Raw genomic sequence first — 11,497 nt, 5'->3', positions numbered from 1 at the left:
TCCACGGCTATTACTAATTATAAACGACATCAGGTGAGGAGAGGCAACTGACAAGTGGTGCAATCTTGTGGTCAATAACAATACCACATTATTTATTGTCTGCAGCAGTATGAATTCTAGGGTCAATGTTCTTGAATTTGCGGACGAAACACCTATATTTCCGGAAGATAAAAGCCGATCGTCCTTACCAAACATCGACAAACTCGGGAACCAATCGAAGAATGGCTTTAAAAAAGTTTATTTAGTCATCGACTAAAATTAAACTTAGGGCTTTCTTCGAACCCGCCTAGCGCCGTTAATGTAGGCGCCACTCCACTGAGCTACACAGGTTCATAAAGACTAGTGTATTATCTGCTAATTGTGTGTGTTCTTATGGCTGGCTGGTCTGTTTTGCGGAATGAACACCCTGAGTTTCCAGGAGTAAAAACACTGCCAACCCCCCAATGAGACTAGCTAACTCACCTTCAGTTGAAACGCCCTTAAAAAGATTTTTTTTGCATCCTAGACGGTATTCCAATCTATGACTTTCCACCCAAAAACGTCTCATCGATACCGGCTAAGCTACGAAAGCGCCCAATGCTCTTAATAAACAGAAGCCTCCACCCTAAGCCAATACTGAAAGCTAAGGCTATGTCGGCAGTCAAATACTGCCATCTCGGGATCCTAAACCCTAACATATATAAAAATAAAATAAATCCGCTAACGCCTTTTATTCCCCCTATAGGGGGACCTTAAATGTGCTCTTTTCTCTATTCTGAAGTTCCACTTCTATTCTTCTTGGCTGTAGTTCCACTTCTTGGTGTTTTTATTCTCCCTGTCACTCCAGGGGAGATAAAATAGCGAACTTTTGGAGACTGAGATGGCGATTCAGCCTCCACCAGTAGCCAATCAGAGATAGTTGGCACAAGTATATTACTAATTATGCGCAGCAAACAGTGAAGAGTGACGATTAACAGCAGTGTAAAAATGTGCAAGTGATTTTTCTGAGATGTATGGTTAAAACACGTATATTCAGGAAGTAAAACCCAACTTGCTTGTGCAGAAATTGATTAACTCAGGAACCAGCTGAAAAAGGCCTACGAAATGTCTTCCGGCGATCCAAGAATATAGTAAAGTGAACACAACTTACACAAGCATAAGATAAAAGTCTATCTGAGTTAATGAAGTCGTCGTGTTTGGCAATGTAATCTACGACATATACGAATGAAAATCTACGAGAGAGAGAGAGAGAGAAAATAACACTACTAATTATTTTTTTAATCGCTATCAGAGAATGCTGTAAAAATAGGCTGACCATATCTCCTTGAGACAAAAACGAGACATTGGAATGGCAAAAACAGGACGGGGGTTATGTAATATTCTATATTCATTAAAAAGTAAGACGGCAAAAAAAAAAAAAAAGTTTTACACTGCCCAATATGTATGGTGATAAAACGTTGGTAAGTATTGCTTCTGATTTAGTACGTGCTGAAGAAAATTTTGGTACATAAATTTAATTGATCAATGTCGACAAGCAGTCGTTTGCGCGAAAACTTTGGCCATGACCCACAGCATGATAAGGAACAAGAGCTTCACTTGCTGCAATTTTATCACTTTTGCTATCACCATCACATCTCACCATAAACGAGCTGATGTTTTTAACTGAAATCAGTTAAAAACAAAGTCTTTCAGCATCCTATGTGTCTGGCTACGTAGATGTTAGTTGATGTCGCTTCTGCCTCCATGATCAACGGAAAAATGGATATTACAATTTTGGCATACTACTTTTGTTCCATCACTACACAGCTTGTCCAGTTTAATAAATTTGAATTCTTTCTGGAGATCGTCATTAAAACTGCAGTTTCGCCTCTTTAACATTGCAAGGATAGACTTAAAGCTTTAAAAAATAACACTTACAATTTTTTTTAAAATATGAAATTTAAACCATCGGCATTGAATAATAACGCCACCGGTTAGCATACAGGCAAAACAAAACTAACGCTACAGCAGAACATACGCCGCGTCTGAGACGCGCAAGTGTTGCCAACGTGTATTTTGTTATTTTCTCTGAATAAATCACTGCAGATATCGATATTCAGTATAGAACAATGCGATTCCATGGTTAACCAATTTACTGGTATCCATGATATTGATATTCGATTATAGGTTTTGAATAATAATTTTTGATTGACAAATATTAAAGTGTATTTATAGTTTTTATTAAAACGAGACAAAATTGACATTTTCATTAAAACGACGGGACGACCGGAATATATGAAAAAAAAAAAGGTACTGGCCCGTTCAAAACGCGTATGGTCAGCCTATGTAAAAACCTGGTCAACCTAATCAGAAATAAAAACTCACCTATTCCATGCTTTTCACACAAATGGAGAAAATTTCATTATTATTTATAAGTACGTTTATGACTTACAGATGTAAAAAAAGATATAATTTTTTCATATATTTATTATATATGAAATAATACAACAGTGGCAGCTCGTGGCTTGAAATCGTGGGGGATGCTGCAATTTTCGGAATATACATACTGCAAGTACAGTGTATATGTGTTTGGATAAAATATCAAAATGATGGTAAAAATTAAAAAAAATTAAACATGCAAACGTATAGCTATTATTTCTGGGAAAACTCCTATGTTACTCCTCTTAAAAACTATCATTTTTACTGCTATTTTATCTGCTTTTGTTTAGGAGTGCCCCGGTTGCGCTCGTAGCAATATGATATTGTGGTAAACATAGTGCTGCTAGCGTCCTTCGCCCACCTAAGTGCTACAAGATGGATTTTTATTATTTTTTTAAACAAAGTATAAAAAATAATAAAAAGAAGAGAAAATAAGAGAAAAATAAAATTCATTCCTTTAATTGTAATTAAAGGAATGGATTTGCAATTTTTGGATATTACAATTAAATCCTTTAATTGTAATGTTCAAATATTTAAAGAAATGGAGTAAACACGATAAGCACTACGAACACTCTACTATTGACGCAAACTGCATATAAACAACAGTCGAACTGCGCGACGGACAGTGCCGCATTATGCTAATAGTTCGCATCACTATGACGTATATATATATATATGCTTGCGCGCGTAGCAATATGACACTGTGGTAAACACAGTGCTGCTAGCGTCCTTCGCCCTCCTAAGTGCTGCAAGATGGATTTTTATTATTTTTTATACAAAATAAGAAAATTGTATAGAACTGTTGATGATAAAATGAAATTTCATAAGCAAATATAAATAAATTAATATATATATATATATATATATATATATATATATATATATATATATATATATAGCCCACCTTTATAAGATGTACAACCTCCTTCAGCGTTTTTTACAAGTCATCTAATTGCGACAACTAAACCTAAGTCTTTCTTCTGGCGGCTTAGCATAAAAACGCAATACGCCACTTCCACTGATGTACACAATAAGTAAATGAATAAATAATAATCAAGTCCGGCCTTGCAAGTGATGCTCTTGACACTATGTACAGACTTCTTTGTGTCAAAAAAAAAAGATTCTTCATTCAGGTTGAAATTTGATTGTTTTTTCCTTGAAACGTGTAATATTACGAATTAATAAATATAGGTATATATATATAATATATATATATATATATCGAGAAAAACTGGGAATGCTGCAGTTCCTCAGTGCCTATGCACGAGCCACCCCTGCAATACAATAAAAATAATAAATTTCATATATATATATATAAAAAAATCAGCTAACGCCTATTTGTTCCCGTATAAGGAGTAGGCGAGGCCGTTTACCCTATCTAACGTTTGGAGACTGAGTGGGCAGTTCAATCTCCACTGGTAACCAATCAGAGAGATAGCTTGCCCAAGGCTATTACTGATTCATCAGTACGCAGTGAAGAAGGCGGCAAGTTAGTGCCGCCATCTCATGGTCCCTAACCCTAACACAATATTTTTAATATCTGAAAATAGTGTGGGTTCGACGGTCAATTTTCTTGAGTTTACGGGACGAAAAACCCGAGTATCTGGGAGAAAAAAACCCGCTAGCCCGTACTAGAGATCGACTAACTCGAGAACCGGTCGAAAAAAGGCTTAGAAAAATTTCCTCTAGTCGGTGACTAGATTGGAACCATCAAAATCCTTTCTTCGTGAAACCACACTCCCATGAACAAGGTGCATTGTGCAACAAAACAAGTCACGTCTTTGTAACTGGTATTAATTGGAGGAATATGATGCTCCCAAGTCAGCAAACTCTGTTCGGGTGAAATGGCTGCAAGGAGGGAACTTCCAGAGTTTGAAAGTAGCGTCGTGATAGGATGCCAAGCTATAGGCCTAACTGTTTGGCAAATTGTTGACAAATTGGGCTATCTCAGATCAATAATCAGTGATAGCAAACTGATATGGAAGCGGAAGGAGTGGACTGTAAGTGGTACCTGCAGTGTACACCCCACTATAATAAACGAACTTGACGGTAGGATACTACTAAGGATAACATGTAAAAACCTCAATTTGTTGCCATACAGGTTGAATGCGGAGTTCCGGCATCGATTGGAACATAACTTTACTCAAGCATACTCAGAACGAGGCTCAAAACATGATTTCCATTTTAGGACCGCAATATGCATGTCTCACACCAGAACTAACATGCAGATCCGTCTTCAGTGGTGCAAAGAGAGCGTACAGCGGAACGAGGAAGCTTGGAAAGCTGTATAATGGAGTGACGAATCACACTGCACACTCTACCGATCAGACAAACGGATGTAGGTGTGGTGGATGCTCGGTTACGATCTCCTACTGCAGTGCGTAAGCCGAACTATGAAATTCGGAGGTAGAGATGTAAATCCATGGTCCTATTTTTTCTAGTTTGTCCTCTGACCTTTGTCGGTGCTCAAGAATATTGAACTCTGCGGGCTATACAAACATCCTGAACAATCTAATGCTCCCTATTTTGTTATATGGAATTTTAAAGAGACAATTATTTAAATTATCTCTTTCAGCAAGAAATGCAGAAAGTGATAATGCTGCTGCTACAACTACGTGATTTTTGGCAATGATCCTCATCACACTTCACTGTCCTCAAAAGAGTCCTGATTTCAACCTTATTGAACATTTATGGAATGAACTGGAGTTTTTGGTAAGGTCCTTCTCAAGACAGTCCAGGATCTCATTATATACCTACTGAAAGAATAATCCAAGATTCCCATCGATTGCTATCGAACGATTGTGGAAATATGTCCCGTAAGATAGCTGCACACATAGCACGAAAGGTGGTCCTACATCTTAATAAGGCGGACGCCATGGCTCTTTGTTATTCACGCTATGGATTATGTTCCATATATATATATATATATATATATTTTTTTTTTTTATGAAAAAAATTGAATGACTAGAACCGTGATTTAATTAAAAAGGTTTTAATATAAACACACTACTAGTTTCGGCCTGTAACAGCCTTCTTCAGGTGACATTATAAAAGAAAAAACACTAAACATTGAGGGTTAAAAGACTATGAACAACATAGACAGTCTTTATACATAATTAGCATGAAAACGTTGTAGTTGTATTTGAAGCTGTTCTTTCATTTGTTGCATTGTTGGGAGAGTGCGTGCTTGCTGCATCACGTGAACGCCAGTACATGATTACAGCTGAATGACAATCTGGGAGGTTGTAGCTTAAGTTGTTATTTAGATGAACAGGATTGAAGATGATTTCTCTCTGTTCCACAATTTTTCTCTCTATTTCGTCACTGCGACGGAAGATGTTTGTAGATTTTTCCCAGCAGACTTTGTGACTTTGGTTATCATCATTAGGATTAGCTGAGAAAAGGATATGACTTGATAATGCATTTGCTCGCTGTCTCTTGTAAGTAATGTCTCTCATGTGTTCTTCCATACGCATTTCGACAGATTTGTCTGTCTGCCCGAAATAAAAAATATCGCAGTCACATAATATTTTATATACGCCAGGGTATTTGAGTTGATGATGACAAGGTTTTGGTGGCTAATTAAGGAAAGGATCTTTGGAAGTGGAGTGAACAAGGTTCTGATATTGTACTTTTTTAGAACTTTTGCTAATTTATGTGAAACAGTACTTATGTAAGGAATAGATATATTGCTTTTGAATCTATTTGTTTCTTCAGAGTGATGTATAGGAGGATTAAGAAGGAATTTGTTAATGATTTTCTTGGAATATCCAAGAAAATCATTAACAAAATCATTTGTCATATTAAATTGACAAAATGTCAATTTAATATGACAAAATTGAGCAATATATATATTGCTCAATATATATATATATATATATATTGCTCTTGTTATGATTCAGGGAGTGAGAGGTATGATTGAAGACTGATTAGCGGAAAAACAAATCACTGACCATTTAAAACTATATAAATTTATGTACATTTAATAATACAAATACAACATTTATTTTACAAATGATATTCTGTCATTTTAAAGTTAGCTACTTGAATACAAATTCTACCTATGGTTCTTCTGCATGAACTGGTCAATAACATCGTCATAAAAACTTGGTTGTAACTTAATTTTCCCAAGCAACACGAACAGTTGTAAAGGCTGGCTGAAGCTCACTGGTTTGAGCTACTTTGACTGCTTGTAGCATTTGTTTAAGACGACACGAAGGGAGCGGAAATGGCCATGCGCGCGCAGTAATCACAGTGCTGCAGTGCATTTTATTTACAAAAATAAAAGCCTAAATGAGATGCTTATAAAGGCATGCATTTATTAAGAAGTAAATATTACTTCTTTCTCAATTAATGAGCTTGCACAGCAAGCATGGGGACAGTATGGCTTTGTGAAAGGTAGATCATGCCTTATTAACTTGCTCAAGATTCATAACACAGTAACGGCTTAGATAGATAAGGGTAATGGATTTACAGTGATACTGCTGGACCTGGCTAAGGCCTTTGATAGGATACCACATGGAATTCTATTCCGTAAATTGCAACATATGGGAATGGATAAAGGGTTGGTGAGATGGATAGAAGGGTGGTAGATGGAGAGAAATGAGAGAGTTGTTTATTCAGGAATAGAGTCCAAAAGACGGCCTGCGACTAATGGTGTGCCATAGAGTTCTGTTCTTGGACCACTGCTGTTTAATTTGTTCATCAACGATATAGGGAAGGATCTAAAAGGAATGGTTCATTTGTTCGCTGATGATGCAAAGTTGGGTAGGGCAATGGTGAATGCAGAAGATGTCAAAACCTTGCAGGATGATTGGGATAGATTACAGGTCTATGATTGGGATAGAATGGAGGAGAATGGAAGTCAATTTAATATGACAAAATGTAAGCTTCGGGATTTTGGGATAAAAAGATTATCAGCAGTACACCACATTGGTGGAACTGTACTCCAACGGATTGATGAGGCCAGGGACTTGGGAGTGTTGGTGGATAGGGAGATGAAGTTTAGGAGACACATTGCAAAAGTGGCTAAATCAGCTCATCAATTCACTTGGTTGCGGAAAAATACTTTTATGAGCAAAGATAAGCAAGTTATTGTTCCTGTGTATTGAGCCTTGATAAGACCCCTATCTCTACTACTGTGCCCAGATTTAGTCACCTAGGTTTCTTCTTGATGGAGTGGAGGTTGAGAGGATCCAGAGGCGAGTGACCAAGATGATAGCAGGTGTATGGAATGAACCTTATGAGAACAGGTTGAAGATTTGTGGGTTGCAGAAATTATTTGATAAGCAGAAAAGGGAAGATATGATTGAGACATTCAAATTGCTAAAGGGTTTCTATAGGATTAATTCAGAGGATATTTTTGAGATCAGTACTGGTGGTGGGAGAACTAGGGGACACCTATGGAAGCTGGGCAAGAGTCTGGTCAGCAAGGGTGTTAGAGCTGGGTTCTTTACTTTTAGAGTGGTGAATGAGTGTAATAAGCTGCCAGAGTCTGTTGTGGGTGCTATCACATTGAATGAGTTCAAGGCAAGGTATGATACATACTGTGAGAATGTCGAATAGTTGTGATGGACATGATGTTTAGGACCTTCCTCGATGAGTCTAAGGACACCTTGGAGTCGCCCCTAGTAATAATAATAATAATAATGCCTTTAGGAGGCTTCAACTCTCTGAGAGTTAGCCACTCCACATACGCCATCTATCTCGTTGATGGTCTACCCTCTTTTTCCAGTCAATTTACCTTCTATTACTGTTCTGAGAAGTCTTTCTTCCATCCTATCGATGTGTCCAAAATATTTTAAATTTTTTCTGTCCATATCCTTTAAAAGCCTTAAAGGTTTCCTGAGCTTTTCTAACACCCATTCATTTGAACTGCTGTCAGTATACGAAATCCTCACCAGCCTTCTTTAACACTACACTTCGAAAGCAGCTTTCCTTTTCTTATCTGACATCTTTAGGTTTCAAGTCTCATATCCATAAGTCGCTGGGAAAAACAGCTGTATCTAAAATCCTTAACTTTTTACCCATGGAGATAGATCCATCCTTCCACATTTTAGAAAAGTCCCTGACTGTTGTTTTCATCAACATCATCGTCATCAAATTCCTGAAATTTACTGTACAGGATATAATAGTACTACCTGAAAAACTTACATAACCACTAATTTCCTATCTACAATTTTTTTAAAATCAATGTTGCCTGTCAAGACTCCTACATTATCAGATCTCATTTTTCTTTCTTCTAGCGCACATTTTATTGTATCAATCCACCTATATCTTGGTCTTACTGTGTGTATTTTTCCTGTAACCTGGCAGAGAATACTTGTTTTGCTAATCTTTCCTCTCCCATTCCATTTAAGTGACCAACCACCTGGAATTAGCTCTGGTAACACATTCCCGGATGATAACAATGTCAATTTCATTCCTAATATCTTCATTTTTAATATGATATCGCCATCTGTTCACGTCCCTAATCTTTCTCAGGAACTCTCATATTTGTGGTCTCTCGTCTTTGGTCAAGTGTTTTATTTCAAACCAAGCTCTCAGATCCGTAAGTTGAAATTGGTTTGAAGACTGTCTTATATACTGCTAATTTAGTGTTTTGACTAATTTATCTCTTATTCCATATACAATTATTCAGTTGACTTCCTATCATGCCAGCTTGTTGATTCTGTTGTTTATTTCCATATTTAATTTACGATCTTCACTAAAAATCCTGCCTAAGTAGATGAAATGTTTTACTTCTTCTATAGGTTCTCCATTCAAAATGCAGTTAATATTTTCAATGTTTCTGCCGATTTTCATTGCTTTTGCCTTGTTATTGCTAACCTTCATTACATATCTATTACAAGAGTTATTCAATTTAGTCAGGGAATCTTGCAGACTTTTACTGGCTTTATTTAAAAGTATAACATCATGCACATAAAGTTAAGAGCTGAGATTAACATTTCCAATTTTGATATCAGGTTTAACAACTTTCCTTCATAATGAGATCCATATTCATAATGTACATCCTTGTCTGACAGCAGATTTAACATTGAACCACCCTCTGGCACTTCTTTCAATTCTATCTGCTGCTTTACAATTCAAATAAAGACTAAGTATTGCTTTATATAATTCTCCATTAGCACCATGAAACTGTAGCGTTTTGAATAGCTTTTCTCGTGGCATCTTCTCATATGCCCTTTCCATATTTATATAACTTAAATACAGATCTCTGTTATATTTCCATAATTTTTCAACTATCTGTTGTAAAGTGAAAATCTGATCCTCACAGCCTCTCTTTGTTCTGAATCCAGCTTCCCTTCACCAAGCTTCCCTTCCACAATTCTCAACCGTTTCTCGAGTATACTTGCATAAATCGTACCGAAAACACTCATTTCGGAAATATCTGTAATTCTCACATTCAATTTTATTTCCCTTTTTGTATATGTGTACTATGAGAGCTCTGCTCCGATCATCTGGAACTATTCCCTCTGTCTAGGCCTTATGAATTATACTGTGCAGCCACTTATCATGTTTATACTTGCATATGCATTTCTGGTCGATTATGATCTACGCCATCTAACTTTCCAAATTTTAGGCTTTTGATTGCTTTTTCTGGTATGTAATCCTGATTGCACGTCTGTTGAGTGTTTTTTATCACTGTGCTGTCATCATCATCATCATCACTGTTTGTTTGATTTAGCAATTCTTCGAAGTAATTACTCCATACATCAAGGATATCTTTTTCATCAGTTTTCATGTCTCCTTTATCATCTCTAATTCCTTTTACAGAACACTCTCTCCTCCATTTTTAGCTTTTTAAACAACATCCAGAATATCTTGCCAGATTCTTGATATTTATTTTATATGTTCTTAGCAATGTCTTTGGTAAGAAAATGACTTAACCTATTACTTTGGTTTATCTAGTTTTACACTGTCTAGCTTTGTTACATTTATCTCTATATTCTGTTCAGAAGATACCATCAAACCTGCTCAGGAAAGAAGTACAAACACCACTCCCACTGAGCTGTATTTTTCACTGAGAAAAGAGCTCAGTTGTCTCTTTCTACTGAGTGCTGTTCTCTATACAGAAATAATAATAATAATAATAATAATAATAATAATAATAATAATAATAATAATAATAATAATAATAATAATAATAATAATAATAATAATAATAATAATAATAGGAAGAAGAAGGAGCTAACCAGTGGCGAACTCTCCATGCTTACTGCACATGCTCATTAATTGAGAAAGAAGGAATATTTATTTGTTAATAAATGCATGCATTTATAAGCATTCCATTTCGGCTTTTATTTTTATAGACAGAAGATGTTTTTATCTTGTGCGGCAATAATTTAGCTTTGTGTTGTGTATCGAAGGCCAACGCCAGTCAAGCTACCTTGCCTTGCTCGGTTGTGGGAGCATCCAGGTCTTCAGCACTGTGATTTCATGGACGTGCATAGTCATTTCTGCTCCCTCCACGTCATCTCACCTTGTCGCTTAAACATTGGCCAAATGCAGTTCAAAGTAGCTCTAGCCAGTGAACTTCAGCCAGCCTTTACAAGTGTGTGTGTGTGTGTGTGTGTGTGTGTGTGTGTGTGTGTGTGTGTGTGTGTGTGTGTGTGTGTGTGTGTGTGTGTGTGTGTGTGTGTGTGTGTGTGTGTGTGTGTGTGTGTGTGTGTGTGTGTGTGTGTGTGTGTGTTGCTTGGGAAAATTAAGTTACAACCAACTTTTTATGACGATGTTATAGTTCGCCCACCGTTTGTAGGGCTCTGCTTTACGTCTTGCCAAGAATAGTCGATTGATGCTGAAGGGGGAGAAAGAAATGAAGGACGTCCGAATTGGACGTCCTTCATTTCTTTCTCCAACACGCGAAATCACGTGCTTTATAGGTAAAATTGTCCAACTGTTATACAAGCAACATAGTTAACTAAAATAATCGTAAAAGAGAAGTTAATTTTCCGACCTGTAATAATAAACAACTCATCCCACAATCCGGACTGATTACCCTATTATCGGAATGGATTCTCCTTTTTCTGACATGCGCAGAAGTGTTGAAGGATCTCTAATCGGTGGGCGACCTATATTGACCAGTTCATAAAGAAGAACT

The sequence above is a fragment of the Typopeltis vanoorti genome, chromosome 23, assembly GCF_054136105.1.
Source record: "Typopeltis vanoorti isolate ZY-2024b chromosome 23, IOZ_Tvanoo_1.0, whole genome shotgun sequence".
Taxonomy (NCBI): Eukaryota; Metazoa; Arthropoda; class Arachnida; order Uropygi; family Thelyphonidae; genus Typopeltis; species Typopeltis vanoorti.
This window is presented reverse-complemented; position numbering follows the sequence as displayed.